Source organism: Microcaecilia unicolor, chromosome 1 (assembly GCF_901765095.1).
Source record: "Microcaecilia unicolor chromosome 1, aMicUni1.1, whole genome shotgun sequence".
In the NCBI taxonomy this organism is placed as follows: domain Eukaryota; kingdom Metazoa; phylum Chordata; class Amphibia; order Gymnophiona; family Siphonopidae; genus Microcaecilia; species Microcaecilia unicolor.
Window position 1 is genome coordinate 149,752,972 of NC_044031.1, and position 24,567 is coordinate 149,777,538.

At 39.5% G+C, this 24,567-nt stretch overlaps 1 protein-coding gene across 1 annotated transcript in view; it reads right to left on the bottom strand.

Moving 5' to 3' along the window:
- DGKB (diacylglycerol kinase beta) overlaps positions 1-24,567 on the bottom strand; it is an 876,561-nt gene that overhangs the window by 150,731 nt on the left and 701,263 nt on the right. The window lies entirely within an intron of this gene.

Genomic DNA, 24,567 nt, shown 5'->3' on the forward strand with positions numbered 1-24,567 from the left:
GTATAAAACATTTACAACTTCTTTTTTTATTTGAATGAAATGCAAGGTTGGTACTTAACCAGCAAAACATTAAATTATAAAACAACATGGAAAAAAAGAAAACAGTCATATGCAACACTAATAAATGACAAGGTGTCTGATTTCTGGGGCAAAGATAACTGATAACATCACTCCTGTACTGGAAGCCTTTCATATGCTTCTATCTGAATGGGGTTGAAAGTTTCAAACTTCTTGTCATGACCTATAAATGTTGCTTCCAAATATGTCCAGCCTATCTTTCTAACTTAATATTTGTTTATACGTCAACTTGCTCATTGCTGATTGCCCTCTCTTGCTCTGCCCACATATACATCCCACTTACATTTGTGCACTATAGCACTTGCGTATGCCCTTATACATACATAGTAACATAGTAGATGTCGGCAGAAAAAGACCTGCACGGTCCATCCAGTCTGCCCAACAAGATAACTCATATGTGCTAATTTTGTGTATACCCTACTTTGATTTGTACCTGTGTTCTTCAGGGCACAGACCGTATAAGGCTGCCCAGCACTATCCCCGCCTCCCAACCACCAGCCCCGCCTCCCACCACCGGCTCTGTCCTTATAGAATAGCTTAGGGTGCTATGGCATATAGTACTGTTTTTTGGTGCACATACACGTCGTACAAAGGGGAGACCAACCACAGGCACCCAGTTATAGCATTGCCCTTTTTATATTCTATCTTGAGGAGTATCAGCCAGACTTACATCCACTAGAGAGACTGCTCCTGTATTGTGGAAGACATTGTCATCTTCTATCCATAGTATTACAGTCCTCCCAACTTTTCAGAAGCAACTGAAGTCTTGATTGATTTCACAAGTGTTCTCTCTTAGGGTCCTGCTTACTAAGCCACGCTAGAGGCGTGTTAGCATTTTTAGTGTGTGTTGTGTAGGCGCCCACAATATTCCTATGGGTGCCTACACAGTTAGTACGTGCTAATTTTGTGCATGCGCTAAAAATGCTAGCTCACCGTAGCAAACAGGGCCCTTAGGTCAGCTATTTTATTGAATGCCTCAAAACATATTACCAGAGGGAAGAAATACCTGAGGCTACAAAAACATTGTCAGGACAGACAATCTTCAGTATTTAATCTGTGTTGTCTACAACATTTGTTGAGAAACTAGAGAGGATGTCAACTGCATTATCAGGAAATTGAATCATCTTGCCTCTGCTGGAATCCAGTTAGATAGCCCACCAGAGGAACTGAGGACTCCAACGATGTCACCAGAAAGACAAATTTTCAGTATTTAATCTGCACTGGCTGTGTAATTGTTTGGAGATTAGAGAGGACCTTGTCTGTGTTAACAGGTGTATCATCCTACCCATTCTAGCATCCACTTAGAATGCTCACTGGCAGTACTGAGGACCCTGACAACTTCATCAAGGCAATCTGTCTTTAGTGTTTAATCTGTCTGCCTCTTTGGAGCCTCTCAGAGCCACTAACCATAGTTAGGGGAAAGCTAGTAGAAACTGGTAAACTCATAGTGACCAATTTTCCAATGTCTGAAAATCTATATTAGGAACCGTATCACTAAGCAATGATAAACAAGTCAGTGGCTGAAGATGGGTAGGGGGAGCAGCAGAGCTTAAGAAAGCCTTCGGTTTATCTGCAGACCCAGTAATTGCCAACATGCTGTCACACTGGAAAGGTGTTTTAAATGTCTATCCATGAGACATTGACCACTTCTGTGGCTGATACAGGACCTTCGCCCTTATTCCTCTATTTCCCCGTAAAAAAAAAAGGAAACAATATGCTCACAGGCCCAAAATTCTGACCTTACTTTACATATACCTAAAGTGGTTTCAGTTCCAAATTCTTATAAATTATAATACTTTTGTAGAGCAGGATATTAATGGAGATATTAATGGAGTCATCATTGATCATGGAGTCATCATTGATCAGAATCTTACAATGGATAGCCATGTGAAAAACACAACAAGGAAGATGTTTCACTCAATGTGGAAACTTAAAAGAATTAAACCTTTCTTCCCCAGGGGAATCTTTCAAAATCTGGTACAATCAATGGTACTGAGTCATTTAGACTACTGTAATGGTCTTCTTGCTGGCTGTAAAGAGCAAAGCATCAGAAAACTTCAAACTGCTTAGAACACTGCAGCCAGACTTATATTTGGAAGAAGAAAATACGAAAGTGCCAGGCCCCTAAGAGAAAATCTACACTGGCTTCCCCTTAAAGAACGTATAACTTTCAAAATATGCACTTTGGTGCATAAAATAATTCACGGTGATGCTCCAACCTACATGTTAGACCTTATTGACCTGCCACCCAGGAATGCTAAGAGATCGTCACGCACATTCCTAAATCTTCACTTCCCCACTTGTAAAGGTCTAAAATATAGATTAACACATGCATCCAGCTTTTCATACTTAAGTTCACAAATGTGGAATGCTCTACCATTGGACCTAAAAATGATCCACAACCTAACTAATTTCCGTAAGGCACTAAAGACACATCTCTTTAACATGGCATACCATAATAACTTATAACTGGTACTATATTTCACCATCATTTGCTTAACATCAGATTTACTCTCTTCCTACACTTTATTACTTAATTTTATTATGCAATCCATATTCAATATGTGATTCCATTTGTTTATTTTTGTACCTTGGGTATATTTTCGTCCTTTCTATTCGACTGTTATTTAATACTCATGTTCCAGTTATATTACCAATTGTATATGTATTCTGAAATGACACAAGTCATGTCGGAAAAATTGTAAGCCACATTGAGCCTGCAAATAAGTGGGAAAATGTGGGATACAAATGTAACAAATAAAATAAATAAATAGGATGGAAATTATGTTGAAGAATTTGGTAACTCAGTCTCGTCAATTTTCTACACAAGTATCTGATAAATAAGTAATGTGGAGAAATAAAAGGGGGCCCTTGATCCTTTTCAGGCAATGAGGATTTCTGATGTTAAAGTCAGATTTCTTTTGCATCACATGTAAAGCTATTAAAATAAATAGGAAGACAGCTCTGTATTCTTAATTTTTTCTGTATTTATATATTGTGTCTAAATATCTTCTTTAAGAAATACCTGGAGGAAGTGTTATCGCAATCTAATGCTTACACTGCTTACTAAGCAGTGTAGGCGCCTACACGCGCACCAATTCGGAACTACCACCCGGTTATGTGGCCCAGGCGGTAATTTCATTTTTTACATGCGCCCACTATGCGCCTGTAAAATTTCTGGCGCGCAACGCTAACTGGGCATTAATCAGCATTGTATGCGTGCTGACGATTATCGCCCGGTTAACGTGTGAGACCTTACTACTAATACAAGTGTCTACAACAGTGCAGGCCATTTTTCGGCGCACCTAAGTAAAAGGACCCCCTAATTTTTACATCTAACCTTTATTATTTACCTTCTAAGGTAATTAAGTAAGGTGACAAAGAAATCATCTTCATGATGTATTGGAATCTCAATCAGATTTTGATTTTACTAAACTTCACAAGATGACATCATATCTTGGCCTACACTATTGTTCACCTTTGTTTCTGAGATTGATAAAATGATGGTACTAAAGACCTATTTTAGAATAAAAGATTTAGGTCCTCTTTTACCAGACTGCACTAGCCTTCTTGCATCACAATGCTGAAGAAGCCCATTCAAAGTGAATGGGCCTTGTCGGCTTTGCCGCACCAGGAATCACTAGCACAGTTTAGTAAAAGAGACCCTTACTGTTTTGTGGACAGCTGCAACTATGTTCAGATGTGTCTAGGGCCACTCAATTAAGATGTAGGATTTTTGCAACTGAATTCTACGACATTATTCCCACTCATGGCAGGCTCAATGCGGCTTACATGGGGCAATGGAGGGTTAAGTGACTTGCCCAGAGTCTGTGCCTGAAGTGGGAATTGAACTCAGTTCCTCAGTTCCCCAGGACCAAAGTCCACCACCCTAACCACTAGGCCACTCCTCCACTCCACATTAGCCTTAGTAACTACAATTTATTTAAAAAAAATTTGTGTTTGGTATAATTTCAAAATAAGGGCTAATATTTTCGAGGATCCTTCACATTTGGAGAATTGTTTTTTGGATAGGAAAGTATAAGGGATTTGAATGCTTGTGACCCTCACTTGGGCAGGTCACATACCTGGCTCTTTACTCCAATCTGTAGGAGAGGCAAAAGAAAAAAAAATACACACCCACACACACCATTTATATTATATTATATATATATATATATATATATATATATATATATATATATATATATATATATATATATATAATATTATATTCTGCATACATCTGCAAGTTCAGGGGATTCAGGGTACATTCTAACACTGCTAGCAGCTCCAGTAAAACAAAAATCTAACAATTTATAGGAATACTGAACTAGCAAACATTATTTCATTCCACACCTGCATGTTCAGACATGCAGGCTAAGGGCATACATCACTTTCAGCTCCCTGTTCTACTTCAAATATGTTTATGTCTTGTAATAATTTCCAGCATTTGGTAAGAACATACCTACTAAGCAGCCTGAAGCTGTCAATTAAGCATTTCATCAGATAAAGCAGACAATAATTTGTTAATTTTCCATCTTATTTTCTGTACTAACATTTAATCTTTAACAATCCCTTTTAAACTGGGGGCACCATTATTTTCATATACATCTTTTAACATCATCAGTTCCCTCCTTTGATCATGTACATGATCACAAAATCATGCAAAGCAGCCCAATTCAATTATGGAAAGGGTGCATAATCCTTCAATTATGGTCTGTTGTATTAGAATCTTGTTTTATCAAGCATTTGATTCCACTTGAGGCTGTTGCTATCTTCCACTTTGTTCCTGTAATATCTCCTCCCTCCCCCTCTATTCCTTATGCTTTGACATTCTTGAGTGACTGAGTTCTTTGAATCTGTCCTATTAATATTGTTGTTCCTTTCTGTCTTTTTTTTGTTTGTTTTAGAAGTGTACACTGCTATGATCTGCAAGTTAGTTAATGGTGGTAGAGCAAACCCAAATACACTATATTAATTCTAGGCTCTGCCATATAGAGCAATAACAACTAATCTTCAAAGCATAGGAATAGCATGACACACCTATAGGGTACTTTAAACAGAAATTAGAACTATTCAAGCTAATAGAATTCAATAGAATCCAGTAGCTTCCCCTTCTGGAGGAAGGGAAACCATCAATGCAAACAAGGAACAGAGATATATTATAGTAAGCATGTTGACAACAGAATTATAACAATGGTGCTTATAGTTATACTGACTAGGAAACAAATGAAATGCCAATCTTTCAAGTGTCTGGTCAGTTCATTATCAGTCCTATTTTGATCACAGAACTGCTCTTTTCTATATATCCAAATATACTTGAAGATTTCATCCTGGCAAGAGATTACTACACACTAAAGGGGTCTTTTACTAAAGCTTAGCTTGAGTTATTTGCGGCAGCGCCAATAGGAATAACATGGGCCCTACTGCAGATAACTCAAAATAAGCTTTAGTAAAAGACCCCCTAAAAGAAGAATTCAACAAACTCTTCACTTCTAGAAAGAACTGCTGTGCACATGCTCTCCTAAAAAGTCTCAAGAGGCCTGACAGCAAAAAACCAAAGTAAAAACTAAATAGTTACTGAAGGAGATGAAGGCATTTTCAGCAGGAGAAGCGTGCCTTTAAAAGAGCCATCTGCACTGCATTTGATCAAACCAGAAAAGTTAACTTGTGAAGAGGCAGATTTGTGCTAGGTTAATCAAACCAGAAAGAAAAAAATGAATCAAGTAACTCTGCTTATATCATTCGGGATGTTAACTGGTTTGCACACAAGCAAGCTTTTTAGCTAAGAAAAGCAATATTTGGGACTGTTTAAGTGCATTTATTGGAAGAGCTGTTTGTGAAAAAGCAGAGGATTTAGTGGAAGTTTAAAACCAGTGTTTAAGTGCTAGCTTTCCTCCATGACCACATTCCAAAGAGCAATTAAGTCAAGTACCTTCCTACTGTCTTTCAAGTAACTTTCCCTGATCAAGAGCAACCCCACCCTCTGGGTCGACTTGTTAGTAACCAAAGACAGCTAGAGAAGCCAGAAGGAGAAACTGTTTTTGTATTGGCAAATCTGTGAACACTAACATTTTAAGCAAGCAATAAGAAAGATTAAGAAATGAAATTAGCTTAAAGTGAGTGTCGCAGAATTGATCAGAAACTCTGAAGCAGGATATCAGAGTGAGAAGAACCTTCCAACTTGAGTTCCTCGTGCTGCATGAATAACACCCCCCTGCTAATTACCATAAAGGTGCTCTGAAGTAGGAATCTTCCAACTTGAGCTCTCTGTGTTGCATGTGTGACACCTCCCTGTTAATTACCTTGAAGGTACTCTGAAGTTCCCCCCCTCCCCTCTGCCTCCAGCCAAAACCAGAAACAGGAGCCCTGAAGATTCTCTGGGCAAGGATGGAGGGAAACAATTAGCTGCTAAGAGACCGATTAAAGGAGGACCCTGACTCAGATCCACTCTTCTCCCCCATCTCTTCTGTTCATTAACCTATCACTGAAACCTGATCCAGCACTGACCTCAACAGCTTGAAAGGCAAGCTGAAGTAACACACAAGACCAGAAGAACATCAGACACCGCTCCAAAGTACAAAGCCTTATCACGCATCCAGTCATCAGAACATGGTCTTATTAGTAGCCCACAGTGAATATATAAACCAAAATGAATACCTTCAAACTACTATTAATATACTCCTTAACACTGATCCACTTAACACTAACCACCCCTCTTGCAGAAAGTAACATCATACGCATATTACACAATCATCAATGATTGATCAGATACACCACACCTCAACAAACTGACAACTTAAACAAAGGAAGACCACCAACATGCGGACAACCACCACAGAATACAAAGAAGGGTCCAAACAAAATCACCTCAACAAAGAAACTACAACTAATAAAATTCCACACAACAGCTAACGTAGAAGACCCATTCCAAACAATCCAAGTGGGCTACATCAACTCCAGATCCACAGTAAACAAAACAGCAACACTAACAGACTGGATCATGGCAGAAGACCTAGACCTACTCTTCATCAATGAAACCTGGATCCATGACCAAAAGGACCCCATAATCCTAGACCTATGCCGTCCAGGATACAAAATCACACATTGGACCAGAAAGGAAAAGAGAGGCGGAGGCATAGCATTAATCTATCAATCCCACTTTACCACCAAAACCACTGCTGAGTCCATGACACCTCAACTTGAAATGGCCTCAATCAGAATCCACAACAAAAGCCTTCGTGATCATTTGATTTGTGTCCTGTTTTACAGACCTCCAGGTAATTGGAATGAAAGCCAAACTAACTTCATCGACTTCATTTCAAAAACATGTGCAACCAACTCCAATGTACTAGTAATAGGAGACATCAATCTTCACTTAAAAGACCCAAACTCAATCAGCGCACAAGAATGTAAGGAATTCCTCCAATTATGGGATTTCAAATGGCCACAAATGCAAGCAACCCACAACAAAGGGCACACACGTGATCTCATATCACACAAACTTTCAACAGACCAGAACTTAATAATAACAGATATTAAATGGACAGAAACACCCTGGACTGATCACTACAAACTAAACTTATCCCTACACTGGCGGAAGAAGGGATCACACCAAATACAAGAATACACATCCTACAGAACAAGAGGTCAAGTAGGCATGAAAACATTCTGGCAACAGTTATATAACAATGAATGGACAGCACAAACAGACTCCATACACTACCTCATGGAATGGGATAAAAGATGCAAATACATACTAGATGAAATAGCACCCTTAAGAACAAGATCTTCACGTAAGCATAACTTGATACCATGGTTCAACGATGAACTGAAAAAGCTAAAAAAACAATCCAGAAAACTCGAACGAGCATGGAAAAAATCAAAAGATGAACATACACTCAACACATGGAAACAATCACAAAGAAAATACAAATACACTATAAGACAGACCAAAAGATTATACTATAAAACTAAAATAGGGACATATTACAAAGACACAAAGAAATTATACCAACTCGTGAACAAACTCCTAGACACCAACCTGGTCACCACATCGAATACAGACATCCCATCTGCAGATAAACTTGCTAAGAATTTCAATGAAAAAATTGTAAACCTATGCAACACGCTACCTCAGGACAACACTGACATCGAAAACTTCCTTAATGAGTTGGACCCAACCACACTGGAGAATACCTGGCTGACCGAACCTGGTTAAATTTTGCCCTCCTCAACGTCGATACAGTTGCACGGGTGATCAGCAGGTTCTCCAATACTCTCTGTAAACTAGATACCTGCCCCAACTAACTAATGAAATCCGCCCCTGACCGCTTCATAGTAGACCTAACATCCCACCTAAATTACATGCTAAAGCAAGGTCTCTTCCCTAAGGAAAATGGCAATATCCTACTCACCCCGATACCAAAAGACACTAAGAAAAACACAAATCAAATCACCAACAACCGTCCAGCAGCATTCAGTCCATTGTCAGTCAAACTGATGGAAAGCATGGTAGCCAAATAATTTAGAGATTATATAAACAAATTCTCAATATTACACGAATCACAGTCAGGTTTTCACACCCTCCACAGCACAGAAACAGAATTACTCACTCTCCTAGCCAAATTCAAGCAGGAAATAGCAATAGGCAAAAACATCCTCCTCCTCCAATTCGACATGGTAAACCACAATATATTAATAAGATTATTAGATAAGTTCGGGATTGGTGGAAACATACTTAGCTGGATCAAGGGCTTCCTAACCACAAGAACATATCAAGTAAAATCAAAATCAAACATATCATCACCATGGAAAGCAGACTGCGGAGTACCACAAGGATCACCACTATCACCGATCCTCTTCAACCTAATGATGACCCCACTAGCCAAGTCCTTATCCAACCAAGGCCTTAACCCCTTCATCTATGCAGACGATGTCACAATATACATTCCTTAAAAATCTAAACTGACAGAAATCACCAACGAAATCAAGATCAGCTTGAACATCATGGACTCTTGGGCAAATGCATTTCAACTAAAACTCAACAAAGAAAAAACACACTGTCTTATCCTCTCATCCCAACACAGCGCGGATAACCCCACAATTATCAACACCCCAGATTACACCCTCCCTATCTCAGACAGCTTGAAAATCCTCAGCGTGACATTGGACCACAACCTAACACTAGAGACCAAGTGACATCCACAACAAAGAAAATGTTCCACTCAATGTGGAAACTCAAACGCGTGAAACAATTCTTCCCGAGAGAAACATTTCGCAACCTGATACAATCAATGGTACTAAGCCATGTAGCCTACTGCAATGGAATTTATGTGGGATGCAAAGAACAAACATTAAAGAAACTTCAGACTGCTCAAAACACGGCAGCTAGGCTTCTCTTCGGAAAAACGCGATTTGAAAGCGCAAAACCCCTCTGTGAAAAACTATACTGGCTCCCACTCAAAGAACGCATTGCTTTCAAAATCTGCACCCTGGTTCACAAAATTCACTACGGTGAAGCCCCGGGATATGACAGACTTGATCGACCTACCAACTAGAAACACATCTGAATCAACACGGACGTACCTAAATCTGCACTACACAAGTTGCAAAGGACTCAAATACAAACCAACTTACGCATCCAGCTTCTCCTACATAAGCACACAACTGTGGAACGCATTACCAAAAGCCTTGAAAACTATGTACGACCACCTAAACTTCTGGAAAAAACTAAAAACTAAACTGTTTAAAAAGGTATACCCTACCAATCCAACATAAATGCCTGATCTCTGCAACACAACAAAACTAAAGTACGTAATGGACATAACACAACTCTTCCGTTGTACGATTCCCTAATGTGGCTGTACCACATGAACTTTATCTTACCACAACATCACTTTGTATTTGTTTACACCGGAATCTGCAAATGCCTCTCCGGTACTATGTAAGCCACATTGAGCCTACAAATAGGTGGGAAAATGTGGGATACAAATGTAACAAATAAATAAATATTTGCGACAGCTATGCTGCCTCTCTCCTTACATCGAGAAGGTAAATCTTATCCCAATTGTACATGCCATGATAACATCAAGACTGGATTACTGCAATGCACTATACAATGGTCTGACTACAAAGGGCCTGCACCAGCTCCAGTTGATTCAGAATGCAGCAGCAAGACTCAGAAGGTTGCAAGCGACGTGACCATATCACACCACTTTTGCAAAAACTTCATTGGCTACCAATACAATACAGGGCTAAATTTAAAACTCTATGTATGATCTTCAAGGCCCTGAAAGGAAATGGCCCTGAGTATCTGAAAAATAGGATGATCCTCCACATTCCACCAAGGACAGAAAGATCCTCCCAAGGACTTTCACTAACCACACCCTCTCCAAAAGACATTACATGATGTGATAACCGCAAGCGAGCCTTCTCCGGAGTAGCCCCCACACTCTGGAATGCTCTGCTTAACACAAGACTATCTGTACTTCAGGAATGTCACAACTGTCAGGAATGGTGAGCCATTGGACCAAAGCCGGAGCTTTGGCAGACAAATCACCGGGGCTGGCACAGACTCAACAAGGCAGGACAGAGGTAACTAAACACAATGGACAACACAAGAACCAGATACAGATGAGGCAAGGAAAAGGGAAATGGGATTTGATATACCACCTTTCTGAGGTTTTTGCAACTACATTCAAAGTGGTTTACATATATTCAGGTACTTATTTTGTACCAGGGGCAATGGAGGGTTAAGTGACTTGCCCAGAGTCACAAGTGGGAATTGAACTCAGTTCCCCAGGATCAAAGTCCACTGCACTAACCACTAGGCTACTCCTGACAAAGGGCAAGAACTGGAACCCAGACAGGACAAGGCAAAACTCGGAACTGGATTAAAACTGGGACTGGGATCCAGAAATGCAAGACAAGGCAAAACACGGAAGTAGATTAAAACTGGGTCCAGAAAAGGGCAAGACAAGGACAAGGCAAGGACTGGATCCGGACAGGACTAGACTGAAAGAGACAAGACAAAGCACACCTAGTCGGACTGTCCGTTCACTTGTCTCTTAGATTGTAAGCTCCTTGAGCAGGGACTGTCCCTCTATGTTAAACTGTACAGCGCTGCGTAACCCTAGTAGCGCTTTAGGAATGTTAAGTAGTAGTAGTAGACAGGCAAGACAGGGCAGGAGCTAGGCAACAGAAAAACAGAAGCAAGACAATACACAAGGCAGGAACATGACTCAGGATTCTCGAACAGGATTCTCAAACAGGCTTGGCTGGAACATGATTCACGATTCTCGAACAGGATTTTCAAACAGGCTTGGCTGGAACAGGATTCTGAGACTGGCTTGGCTTGACTGAAACAGGATTCTGTAACGGACTTGGCTTGGCTAGAACTGGATTCTGTAACGGACTTGGCTTGGTTGGAACTGGATTCTGGAACAGGCTTGGCTGGAACAGGATTCTGAAACGGGCTTGGCTGGAACTGGATTCTGGAACGAGCTTGGCTTGACTGGAACCGGATTCTGGAACGGGCTTGGCTGGAACTGGATTCTTGAATGGGCTTGGCTTGGCTAGAATAGGATACTGAAAGGGACTTGGCTTAGCAGGGAACAAGGAAGCAGGTGAAAGCTTGGCTCTTCAACCAGGCTTTTAATGGAAGAAGTAACTAACTCGTTAGTCTCACTCACATACACAGGGAATGACTCAGGCTGCATATACTGCAGCAGGATATGTTTATTCACTCCTACCCTTGCTGAGATAATATTTAACCATTTCTCTGACCTCATGTGCAACTTTCTTTAAATCAATCACCTTACTTTCTAATTCTTCCTACTTTCTTACCTATCTATATGTTACATCTTTGCTTTACCCTTCACTATCAATTATAATCTATTATGTGTTGTGCTGACATTGTAAATAGTATTGTATTGGTTTTGAATATTTTTTACTGCTGTAATTGCCTATTGCTCACGTTTGATCTATTCTTACTTTAGTGAATTCCTTCAAAAAGGTGGTAAATAAATCCTAAGAAATAAATAAATAAATTCAATATGCATATCATAATTATTCTAACAAGTGCATAATTTACACTGACACTTCATTCATACACTATCATATATATTACATCATTCACATCTTCTTATCAACCTGCGATTTTACTCCTTCTGATGTCCATCCTATCTCTGCTATGCTGTCATCATAACTCTTAAAATGGCAACTAACAAATTGCAAACATATCACATTTCTTGCTATCAATTCAAATTTTCCCAGCAAAAAACCTCTACTTATATATTTCCTTCAAGACAGATTTTCTCCACTGTACTAGTGATCTGCGGTGGGGTTAAGATGGACTATTGTTTGAATATAGGATTTCCAGCTTTATTATTCATGCTTAAAATATTTCTCTCTTTTTCTCTCTCAATAATGGCTTGAGTTATGATGATTTGTTATTGTATTTTGTTTTTCCTTGATGTGGATTTTTTAAATCAGATTACGTCGTACATTTCTGTTTTGAAACCTTATAAAAATAATAATAATAATTTTAAAACAGCTATTAGTTTTAGTACAGCAAAGAGCTATTAGTTTCACTGTAGCACTTTGATTTACATGGCACAGGAACACTAGGGCAAATTTTCTGTCCAATAGCCAGTACATAACTTTAACTAGATAAGTTAGCCACTTAAAGTTAAATGGATTTCCAGCAGCACTATCCGTCCAAGTGGTGTTGCTGAAATTAAATTCTATGTATAACTAAATGGATGACTATCTGTTTAAAGCAATGACTGCTATTTGTACAGCTCTATGTGGACAGGTAAATTAAGCTATATTTTTCAGCCACTTAACAGATAACTTTTCATCTACTCCTAGAATGCTCCTAGCTACATCCCCTTTAAACACATAACTCTGGTTGTTTAGTGAATTAAGTGGCCAAAGTTATACGATAACTGGCCTAAAGAAAAAGTACAGTTAGGAAGTCAGTGCCACTGCCAGCCTCATAAATGCCTTTGAAAATCATCTCACTATAACCCAGAACTGGCCCACATTCCATTAAAAGATCAATGAAATTATGGTGTTAATTCAGGAAGAAATAATCTTACAAACTGCCCATGAGAAACCAAGATGACCAACTAAATTAAGACATTTATCTTAGGAGAATTATCAGTTCAGCCTAATCAACTAGGTTTTTAGTAATATATTTCTGTAAATCTAGCTGGTTTCAATTTGATCAGCTAGATTACCAGTCTTTGGGGAGCTATTTAGCTGCACTAACACATTTGTATGCACTGAAAAGCATTAGTGCAGTACAACTGGAACAGAACAGACATGTAGAAGTTGCAATTAATGTGAACCACTGTGCTTTGTTTTTGGGTTTGCAAGCTTGATGCCACATGAAATGTGGCTCATTAGTATGTAAAGGGAATGCCATGACTTGCACTAAAATTTGAAAGTTGCCTTATTCCAAGGGGTATAGTTATCATTCCCTGGGAGCATCAGTATGCTAACATGCAAACTGATAATCTTGGAGAACAGATATAAAGGAGCTGACATGTGAAAAGAAGGCCCTCCAAACCATTTTGCAAATCCTTGTTGGGCTAATTAGTAAAGGCCATATTTCTCTTCTCCAAGTCAACAGGTGCCATTTTGGGAAATAGCATCAGAGGGGCAGAAACAAGTAGGGATCACTTCTGTTCTGCTCTACTAAATATTCAGGGATTGCTGAGCAGGTATAGAGAAGTAGGTTCTGAAGGAGGGTATTGTGATATTTTTCAAAAGGAGTGGGAATTATGGAGGACATGACCTTACCAATTAGTCCACCAGGAGTGTTTTTTTTTTTTAATCAGATGAAATCTTTCAGAAGATGGTGGGCACAGAACAGGACCTTGCTATCCCATATTGATGTGGGCAGAAACACACACATTTCCTTGGAGAAAGAACAACTGAACTGTGAAAATTGGGTACCACAGTTTTAGATCCAGCAACAGCTTTTCCAAACTTTGGTGACCAGACTGAAAATCAGTCCACCTAAATGCTAAACATGGCAAAAAAAACAGCTCTCTCAATCCCCAATGCCACCTGCCCCCAACCCCCCACCCCGTGATCAAATCTGACAAGTGGCAGGTTCAACAGCCTCCCACCTTCAGTCTAATTTCTAATTCATCCTAAAGACTGTTTAGGGAAAAACCCAAACATAAGCTTATAAAAACTGCTGTAACTATTAATATTTCTGCAGCTGAGGGGTCAATACATCATCCAATAGGGAGACCTCAACGTGTAACACCTCAGCAATCAAACCTTTATAGTCACAGCTAACAGGATAAAAGAGAACTAATCAATCATTGGTCGAACTATACTAGTGGTTAGAGCACTGGTCTTTCAATCCAGAGGTGGCCAGTTCAAATCCCACTGCTGCTCCTTGTGATCTTCTTGGGAAAGTCACTTAACCCTCCATTGCCTCAGGTACAAACTTAGATTGTGAGCCCTCCTGGGACAGAGAAATATCCAATGTACCTGAATGTAACACACTTTGAGCTACTACTGAAAAGGTGTGAGAAAAATCTAAATTATATATATACTACTACTATATATATATATATATATATCTTACAAAAAAAAAGTGGAGAAAAACAATCATTGCAAAAAAACAACAACCCAACATACAACTCCACTTTAACCACAATGATAATTATAACTGCTCACCTAGAAGAAAATATCTTCAACTTGTCTCAGCTTTCAATTCCGTATGTAGTAAAAATCAATTCCATATAATCAGATCCCTTGTTAGAAAAAAAATCCAGTCACTTACCTGCTTTCAAAACAGACCCAACCAAACAAGCTAAGATGACTTATCTCAGATACTTCTTGCTGCAATTCATTCTTTCTCAAGTATATCATAGTGTAATGCCATTCCCAACAAAGGCTCTTTGATTCCTATCCTGCTGCGTCAGGGGAATTACATTTTCTGAGACAAACAAAACGAAGATGGCTGCCAGACTAGTTGAGAGGGGACTGAATTGCAGCAAGATGTATCTGAGATAAGTCATCTTAGTTTTTTTAAAATCTTGATCAAATAAATATTATATAGGCCGAGACCAATGTTGCCTAATGATTTCCGAGGAGTGATTCAAAGTGTAGTACTGTCATGACTGGATTGCTGCAATGCCCTCTACTTTCGCATGTCTAGGCCAGGATGAGGGTACTGTAGCTGCTACAAAATACTGCGGCTAGGCTGTTCGCTGGTTTTTCAAGGTCTATGCATATAACACCGATTTTGAAGTGTTTGTACTGACTGCCTATAGTATAGAATACAGTTTAAGGTTTTATGTTTTGTTCATCAGGCTATATATTTGCCTACGCCACAACATTTTAGAAAAAGTCTTGTTGTGTACCAATTGGGAAGACATTTAAGATGAGTGACTGCAATGTAGATATCCTTAGATGCAGTTGCTAACATACGATATTGTGATACAAGAGCTGCTGCTTTTTCAGTAGCTGGGACTCTGATGTGGAATGCATTGGTGGGACAGCTGCGTTTGTGTGCTGATGTACATCAATTTAAAAGGCTTTTAAAAACTCAGCTATTTGTGGAAGCCTTTATGTGAGGATGTGACTGATTATAAGCTAAGTAATGGGCACTATTTCTGTCCTCTTTTCTCTGAGACATCTAAGACGGATAGCATTTTTCTGTTATTGCCATGATTAAGAGTAGTATTTTTTGTTATTGTAATGTAAAGATGACCCCAAGGTTATGAACTGATGAGACAGGGAGATTGGGAGTGTTATCCACAGAGATACAGAATGGGGGAAGAGGGGAGGTGGGTTTAGGGGGAAAGAAGAAGCTCGGTCTTGGCCATGTTTATTTTCAGATGGCAATGAGACATCCAGGCAGCAATTTCAGACAGGCAAGCTGAGACTTGGGCATGGATTTCTGCTGAAATTTCTGTTGTGGAGAGGTAGATCTTGGAGTCATCAGCATAAAGATAATACTAAAAATCCTGGGAGGAGATCAGAGTATGTATAGATGGAGAAAAGAGGTCCCAAGACAGAGCCATGAGGTGTACCAACTGATAGTGGGATAGAAGTGGAAGCATAAACTAAAAGTGCAATGGGAAAGATAAGAAGAAAACCAGGAAAAAACAGACCCCAAAAATCCAAGGGAGGACAGCGTATCAAGGAGTTGGTGGTGATCAACAGTGTCAAAAGCTGCAGATAGATCGAAAAGGATGAGGATAGAATAGAGATCAGACCAGGAACTGGTGATTAGAGACTATAGCAAGAGTTGTTTCAGTTGAATGTAGAAGGCAAAATCCAGATTGAAGTGGATCAAGAACACCTTGAGATGAAATAAAGTCAAGACAACAGTGGTAAACAGCATGTTCAATTAGCTTGGATAAGAAAGGGAGGGAGATGGGGTGATATCTGGAAGGGCAGGTAGGGTCCAATGAAGGATTTTGAGGAGTGGTGTTACTACAGCATGTTGGAAGGCATTAGGAGTAGTTGCAGTGGAAAGTGAAAGATTGAGGATATGAGATACAGAAGGATGACAGTAAGAGTTGAGGAGTAGCCTAGTGCTTAGTGAGGTGGACTTTGTTCCTGGGGAACTGGGTTTGATTCCCACTACAGCTCCTTGTGACTCTGGGAAAATCACTTAACCCTCCATTGCCCCAGGTACAAATAAACACCCGCATATACTATGTAAACAGCTTTGAATGTAGTTGCAAAAACCACAGAAAGGTGATATAACAAGTCCCTTTAACCCCATTCCCTTTTCCCCCTCTCCCCTAGGAGAGATAGTGCTGAGTAGATGGGTGGGAATAGGATCAGAAGAACAGGTAGTCAGTTTGGAGGAGGAAAGAAAATCTGCAGTTTCCTCCTGTGATTTCAGAAAAGGAAGAAAAGGTGGCAGGGGTTGAAGGAGGGTTTTTTTTTTTGTTACTTTTTGTACCCCGCGCTTTTCCACTCATAGCAGGCTCAATGCGGCAGGCAATGGAGGGTTAAGTGACTTGCCCAGAGTCACAAGGAGCTGCCTGTGCCAGGAATTGAACTCAGTTCCTCAGTTCCCCAGGACCAAAGTCCACCACCCTAACCACTAGGCCACTCCTCCAGGAGAGGTGGAGGTGACTTGGTTGAGAAACTCTTATACCGGGCACCTATGCTCACAGGCTTTCTGCTTCTAATGTACTTGAAAAAGTTGTTACTGTGAGTTTTTGACTTTGCAGCAAGTTTCTCTTCATATTCTCTTTTAGCCTTATCACTGCTTTTCAGCTAGCTTGCCAGTGCTTATCTTTCTTTTTATTTTCTTTATTTGGTCCTTTTTGTATTCTTTGAAGGGTGTTCTTTTGGCTCTAATATCCTCTTTCACTTTACCTTTTAACCATGCTGGCTGTTGTTCTTTCCATTTTTTAAAAATATGTTGAATGCAACTGGTCTGGGCTTCCAAGATGGTATTTTTAAACAATGTACATGACTGATTTAAAGTCCTAAACTTTGCAGCCAATCCTTTTAGCTTCATTTTATTCATTTTCCTCATTTTATCATATTCACCCTTTCAAAAATTAAATGCTGCTTGAGTAGGTTTCCTTAGTGACTTCACTCTAGATATTAGCTTAAAATTGACTGTTATGATCACTGTTTCCTAGCTTATCCACTGTCACCTCTCCGTACTATGCCCTGCGTTCCACTAAGAACTAGATCTAAAATGGCTCCCTCTGTCGGTTTCTGGACCAGTTGCTCCAAGAAGCAGTCATTTATTATGGGGTTCTTTTACTAAGGTATGCTGAAAAATGGCCTGCACTGGTGTAGACGCGTGTATTGGACGCGCACAGGTAAATTTTTCAGCACATCTGCACAAAAGGCCTGTTTTTTGGATGAAAATGGACAGGCAGCAAAACGAAAATTGGCACACATCCATTTTGGGCTTGTGACCTTACCGCCACGCATTGACTTAGCAGTAAGGTCTCACGCGTTAACTGGGCAGTAATCGTCAGCATGCCGATTACCGCAAGGTTAGCGTCGTGTGCTGCAAAATAAAAATTATTTTCCAGCGCGTGTAGCAGACAGGCATTAAAAATGAAATTACCCTCCCCGGCCATGCAGTAGTTCAAAACTGACGCACATAGGATGTGTATAGGCGCCTACCCAGATCCACATCCAGTCTGGTACACTTGTAGTGGAACATGTGAGCCTGCCAAAATACAATAAATACCTACTGTATCCACATATAGGTGACACCTGGAAGCTTGAGTGCTATTATAGTAGTGTAAGGTACAGTAGGCATTTTTCTGCTCCTGGAGGGCTCACCATATAATAAGGGGGTTATGGTGAGATGTGTACCTGGGTGCTTTTATGTGAAGTCCACTGCAGTGCCACCAGGCTGCCTCACTACTCTTCTGGGATGTCTGTGTGGCCAGTCTATTAAGAACTATGGCCCCAGATTTCCCAATGGCTGTTTTTTTTGGGTGTTTTTCTCTTGAACTTTTTAATTTCTAAAATGGTCCCAAAAGAAAAATGCCCTGAGCACAAAACATCTAGGGAAAAAAAAAACAATTTTTGAACCAAAAAGATAGATGTTTTTTGGGATGATTATGTTCACCACTCACATTTTGGACGATTCTAGCCAAATGCCACTCCACATCTACTATTCTGGCCTTAAGTCAGTGTTAAGTACCGACTCTATTCAGAGAATTAAACCTGGGCTGCGATTAACAAGAGGAGACTCCAAAACGTAATCCAATTCTTTATTTAATACAACTGATGACAAGATAAAACAAATCATTCGCTTACGGTTATGCTGAGTTGGATTAGGGATTCTGTACATACAGAGTGAGTCTGTATCTGTGATTAGCCCCTCACTCAGAAAGGAAGAACTGTCAGTGGCTAGAAAATATGAAATACTCAAGAGACAGCAAAAACCTTTTTAGCCTCTACAGCACAACAGCAGCAGCCACAACAGGTAAAAAATCACTATGGATTACTACCCTGACAGGAAAAAAACAAGCAGCAGTTTACTGCTGCAGCACAGAGAGTTAAAGCCCTCTACATGCTGGATCTATGACCTAGGTACAGCTACCATCTCTCTCAATTTTCCTCAAGAGAGCAATTGGAAAAGGGGGGGGGGGGGAGAATTCTGCTCCTCCCAGCAAGCCCAGAGGCAAGCAATAACAAAGCTCCAAAAGATGGAGAAAGCAGAACACAGGTGTTCGTAAAGGCTAATTACAGAGGACTGCAGAAGTGGAAGGACCTGGTCCTTATACATATAATCTGTTACACAGAGACAGTATAAGTTAGGTGTAGAACAATATCTACTATTATGATATTATGGGTAAAGCCAAGTTTTTAGTACTTAACAAAAAGACTGGTAATAGTCCAGTAGGCATAATTCAGGATGCATTTTGTTCCATAGCATGGGTGCTGCTCTTAAGAATGCTCTGAACCTCCAATGAGCACACTGCACGATTTGCAATGATGGAACTTCCAATTAGCCCTTCTGGCTAGAGAGCAGATTGCTTTTCAGAGCACAGGACACTAATTACTAGGCCAGATATCTAGGGTCATGAAGAGTTGTAAATGTCATGCACAGTATTCTGAATTGTGATTAGACTGGTGCAACAAATCAAGTAGTGGATGTGCTGAAGCCCAGCACAGAACCAAGTAGATAAATCTAGCAGTCACATTCTGGGCTACCTGTAATCCGTGTAGTAGGCCACCTGGTTAATCCCACATATACAGCATTACAATAATCCAAAGTAAGAAACACTGATATCTGCACTACCAACCTAAATAGGTTCACAGCTAGGGCTTTAATCAGTGAAGAGTTTTAGTTTATAATATGCAGACCGGACTGTACAAGACACTTGCGCCTCACCAAGAAAGGCCTGATCCCACCTCCATCCCAAATCCCTCACCTCTTGGAGGACAACATACAGTCAACCCACTGAGGGAACTAATGAGGCGGGCCCTCCCAACACTAAAATTTTAGACTTTTGCTTATTTAGGGCCTGTAGCATTAGAATTGAAATTTCACTGCATGCACTTTTATGAAGGGACAATCTTATAGTAGGCATTAAGTAGGGGATAATTCTACATACAAAGAGCCACTCAGATTTAGGCAGCAATTATGTATGTAAATGCTGACATTCTAATCACTTACATGCATATGTAAACACATACATAAATGAATAATATAACTACACACTTTTCTGTAAGTATGCGCTTATCTTTGATGGGATGTACATTGCAGATGGGTGTTCACATGGGAATTAGATTATGAACTGAAATAAAAATGAATAATGGCTCTTTGATGCTCAGATTAGGCAAGCAGTGGACTCCTTACCCTTGCTGAGTGATTAATTCAGGTAGCGTTCCAAACTGCAGTAACTGGCAATGTTGAAAAAAAAAATAGGAATGTAGCGCTGCCAGAGAGCAAAAGATACTTAAAACAAACATTGACTGTATTGTTTTGTTTTATTTAATTTAATCACAAGCATTAGTGACAGGGCAAATTTCAGATGCAAAATGTTCCATATTTATTGTCCTTTGAAAATACTGTAACCACAGAAGAGTATAGAGTATCTGTTGTTCTTATACATACAACAACTTCAGTAACATACTATGCACAATGTATTGTTTGAACTCCTAATTGTTCAATGATTATGAAATAAGCGATAGAAATATGCTGAAATAATCCAGAATCAGTCAAATCTGTCTCATCTTGATTGAACTGTCTTATATTTTGTGAAGTGATGCATGAGATATTATTGAGCACAGCTGGTGGATGAGCTATGTTATTTTACATCTCAAGTAAAGGAAAACAGTCACATTAATATTAATATTGACACATGAGGAGGAACTTCTTAGCTGTATGCCTACAGGAGACAGGTCTGAAGGTTTACCAAGTGGGAAGGTTTTCAGACTGCACACAGATGCACCTGTTAGAAAAAAAAATAATTGCTCCAAATCTAACTGCTGTTGGCTTCTGTGTGCTTCATAAAACCTTTCCAAAGGAAGTGTTATAGCAGTGGTCAGTCTTTGGTTCCGCAGCTGCTCTAACTCTGGTTAACACTGGATTTCCTAGATAATCTTAATTGAATGCAGACTCATGTTCTGAATGCTTCGTACATCTACAGGTCAACATACAAAGAGATAGCAACAAACCAACATGGAAAGAATTAGTCAGCAACTACCTCCGTACAGTACTACTTTATTTTAGAAGCATCCTCTAATTTAGGAACTGTTAAAGCAATTCTGCTGAAGCATCAGAAAGGTCACACCAAGAACTGGTTTGAATGCCAAACTACAAATGACACTGCAAGAAATAATTGACCATGAGATTAAATATTAAATTCTGAGATAAATGAGATGGGAGACATATGACAAATCATTTTCAGCTAAAACCTTTGAGAAATTGATTCTATTCCATGTCAAAATGCAGTCCAGGTTATGTGTTTCTAATATTATATGTGTCAGAATTGGGATGTCGAAGGTGAATCCAAGATGGCGGGTGCTTACTGATCTTTGTTGAACCTCTTTTTACCTCCTGCAGTTTTCTTGATGGGGAAGCACAAGAGCGGGAAACAGGTCCAACTCTCGAACTGTAGTCCCTACAGATTCGGGATGTACTGATACATTTCTGCAAAGGTACTTAGCTCAACCATTATTGGGAGCTGGCAGGCTGGAAGTGCCACAGGATATGGGAGACCTAGAGGCATCCTTCGGCCTTGATGTCATTCTCAGTCCCGATGCTCATTTACCACCACCTCAGCCTCAAGCTCACATCTCACTGGCACCATCGGCGCCGGTACCTGTGATGGAAGTCACTACAGCTCCGAGTGTAAGGGGGAGTATCATTGCTCTGGGACTGGGAAATGGAGCTTTGTCCACTGAAGAACTGGCTGATGCTTCAGTACCATTTGAGGAGCACCCAAGAGACCAGCAGATATGTTCGCAAGCTGCAGCTGCCAATTTGAACTGAGGTTTGATTTCTCAGTTTCCTTGTCTAGTAGGTGTTACCTCGGAAGTTATTTGGCAGGCTCTCTCAGACCTGGCCAGGGCTATGAATGCACAGATTAATAAATTAGTTCAGAGCGTCACTATTGTACAACAGCAAACTGGAAAAGTTAATGCTGAACTAAAATCTTTAAAGCAGAGTGTTTGTGACTTTGAGAAGAAATCTGGAGATCTGAAAACTGTACAAATGACTAAGATTAAAGATATAACTAATTTGACGGGAAAGAACGAACTTGTGGAAAATTTGCTTAAAGCAGCAAAATTGTGTTTTTTTGAATTTCCCTTGTTCTAAGTAAACATCATCTCGAGAAATGTGGAGGAAATATCTTATTGAAGTTTTGGAGATAATATACCATCATGTACTAAGACATATTATTTGCCAGTGAAAACCTCTCCTTAAGATCAACGACATCCCATGGAGAATCAGGAATTTTCTTTAGAGAATAGTCTGCAGGCTTTGGTTGCAGACTTAACTTAGTATTTGGAGGCACCTGAATAAGAGGTCAAAACGGTTTCTACTTTAATGGTGACATCAGCCTTGGCTTCAGAACCAGACTGGCTGCTAAACATTTACTTGAAGCATAGACAGAAACTGTTTTACAACAAAAAGGTCTGGATTTTTCCTGATGTGTCTAGGGAGACTAAGAGGAAAAGGAAGCAGTTCCTTCTTTTGCTACCTGGGGGTTTTGCAGCATGAAGGATTTTTTTTTGTTGAAATATCCTTTTAAATGTATGGTTAAGTTTAATTCTCAAAGATATGTTTTTTTGTCCCATCGTAATTGACTGATAGAAGATTGTCTGTTAGAGAAGTGGGTGGAATCTCTAGTGTGGTTACTAGTTAATGTTTTATTATTATAAAGGTTTAGCTTGTTATCACAACATGGCAATTTCTTCTTAGTTTTTGATTGTATTTTTATATCCCTTTATATGCTTGGAACTTCCTTAATTGTGGATTATAGGGAACTTGTATTTCTATTTTTTTCTCTTTTTGGATTTGGTTAAGTTACCTTTGATATAGATGAAGCTCTATTTCTGTACAAGTGTGATATTTGATAATGGAAATTTAAAACTGGATAAATAAAAACGTTTTAAAAACTGTTTATGCCTGAGAGATGTTGGTTTAAAAGACAGGGTTTTCATATGTTTGATGATTTCTTCTGTTTTTTATATTCTGCATGGTTTGGGTACTATTACATGATATATTGACATTATATTTACATGTAAACATGTAGAGTGTTTTTAATCTCCGATGATTAATGTAAGCCACCTTATTTTCAAAGTGTTTGCGTGTGATAAAGGTGTGCCTTCTTTTTCTTACTGAGGTCTTTTTTTTGCATATTTTTGTGTGTGTGGGGGGGGGGGGGGGTAATAGACATGAAATCCCTGTGACACAGATAGTTTGGTAGAATTGTCCTTGTATGTTGGTTTGTGATTTCAATTACCCCAATATTGACTGGATAAATGTTACATCAGGGAGCAATAGGGAGGTAAAATTCTTAGACATAATAAATGATCGCTTCTTGGAGCAATGGTCCAGGAACCAACAAGAAGGGGACCTATTTTAGATCTAGTCCTTAGTGGAATGCAGGGTGTTGGGTCCGCTGAGAAACAGTGATCATAACATGATTATTTGAGTTAATATCTGGAGTGAAGGAAACCTACTGAAACAGCATTTAATTTTTGAAAAGCTGACTATAATAAAATGAGGAAAATGGTTAAAAAGAAGCTACAAGAATCGGCCATAAAATGTTAGGACTTTAAATCAGGCATGGACATTGTTTAAAAATATATAGCGAAACATAGTCTATATCGGATGATATTCCCTGGGCTAAACTTATACACAGTCACAGACGAGAGGGCAAAACCAGCATACAAGCATAAACAGAAACAGAAAAAAGCAACACTGGGCCTTCAGGATAGAGATAACGGTCGTCCTTTAATCTGAAAATGACCCGACATGGACCGTGTTTCGGCGTTCAAATGCCTGCCTCAGGGGTCAGAACAGTTCTTATGTGTACAATATGGAATAATGGAAATGAACCACGAAGTTAGGGCATATTGCCCACTACGTTGTGAGTGTCCGTTTAATCAAACAGAACGCCCTCTGTGAAAAAAAACCCCGCCAAAATCTTGTAAGATGGCAGACACCGATGCTATGTGGAAAGAATATTTTGCACTTTAGTTGAATTGTGGACCACACCGAGGCAGCGCATTGTGAAACATGCCGCATGTAGGTGGAGGCGTCCATGTACTGCACTTTCTGTAATTATGTGAAAGATGAAAAGCGTTTTACAGCATTTTGATATAAGTTCAAAAATATTTGATAAGAATAAAGTTCAAGATGGTTGGAATACAAAAGAAGTTTGGACTTGAGTGATGTATTAAACAGACATAATGACTGAACAGCTGGTTTGAAGATTACTTATATACGGACTTACCTTTGCTGACTGGTAGACCAACTAAGGAGAGTTGTTCCAGAGC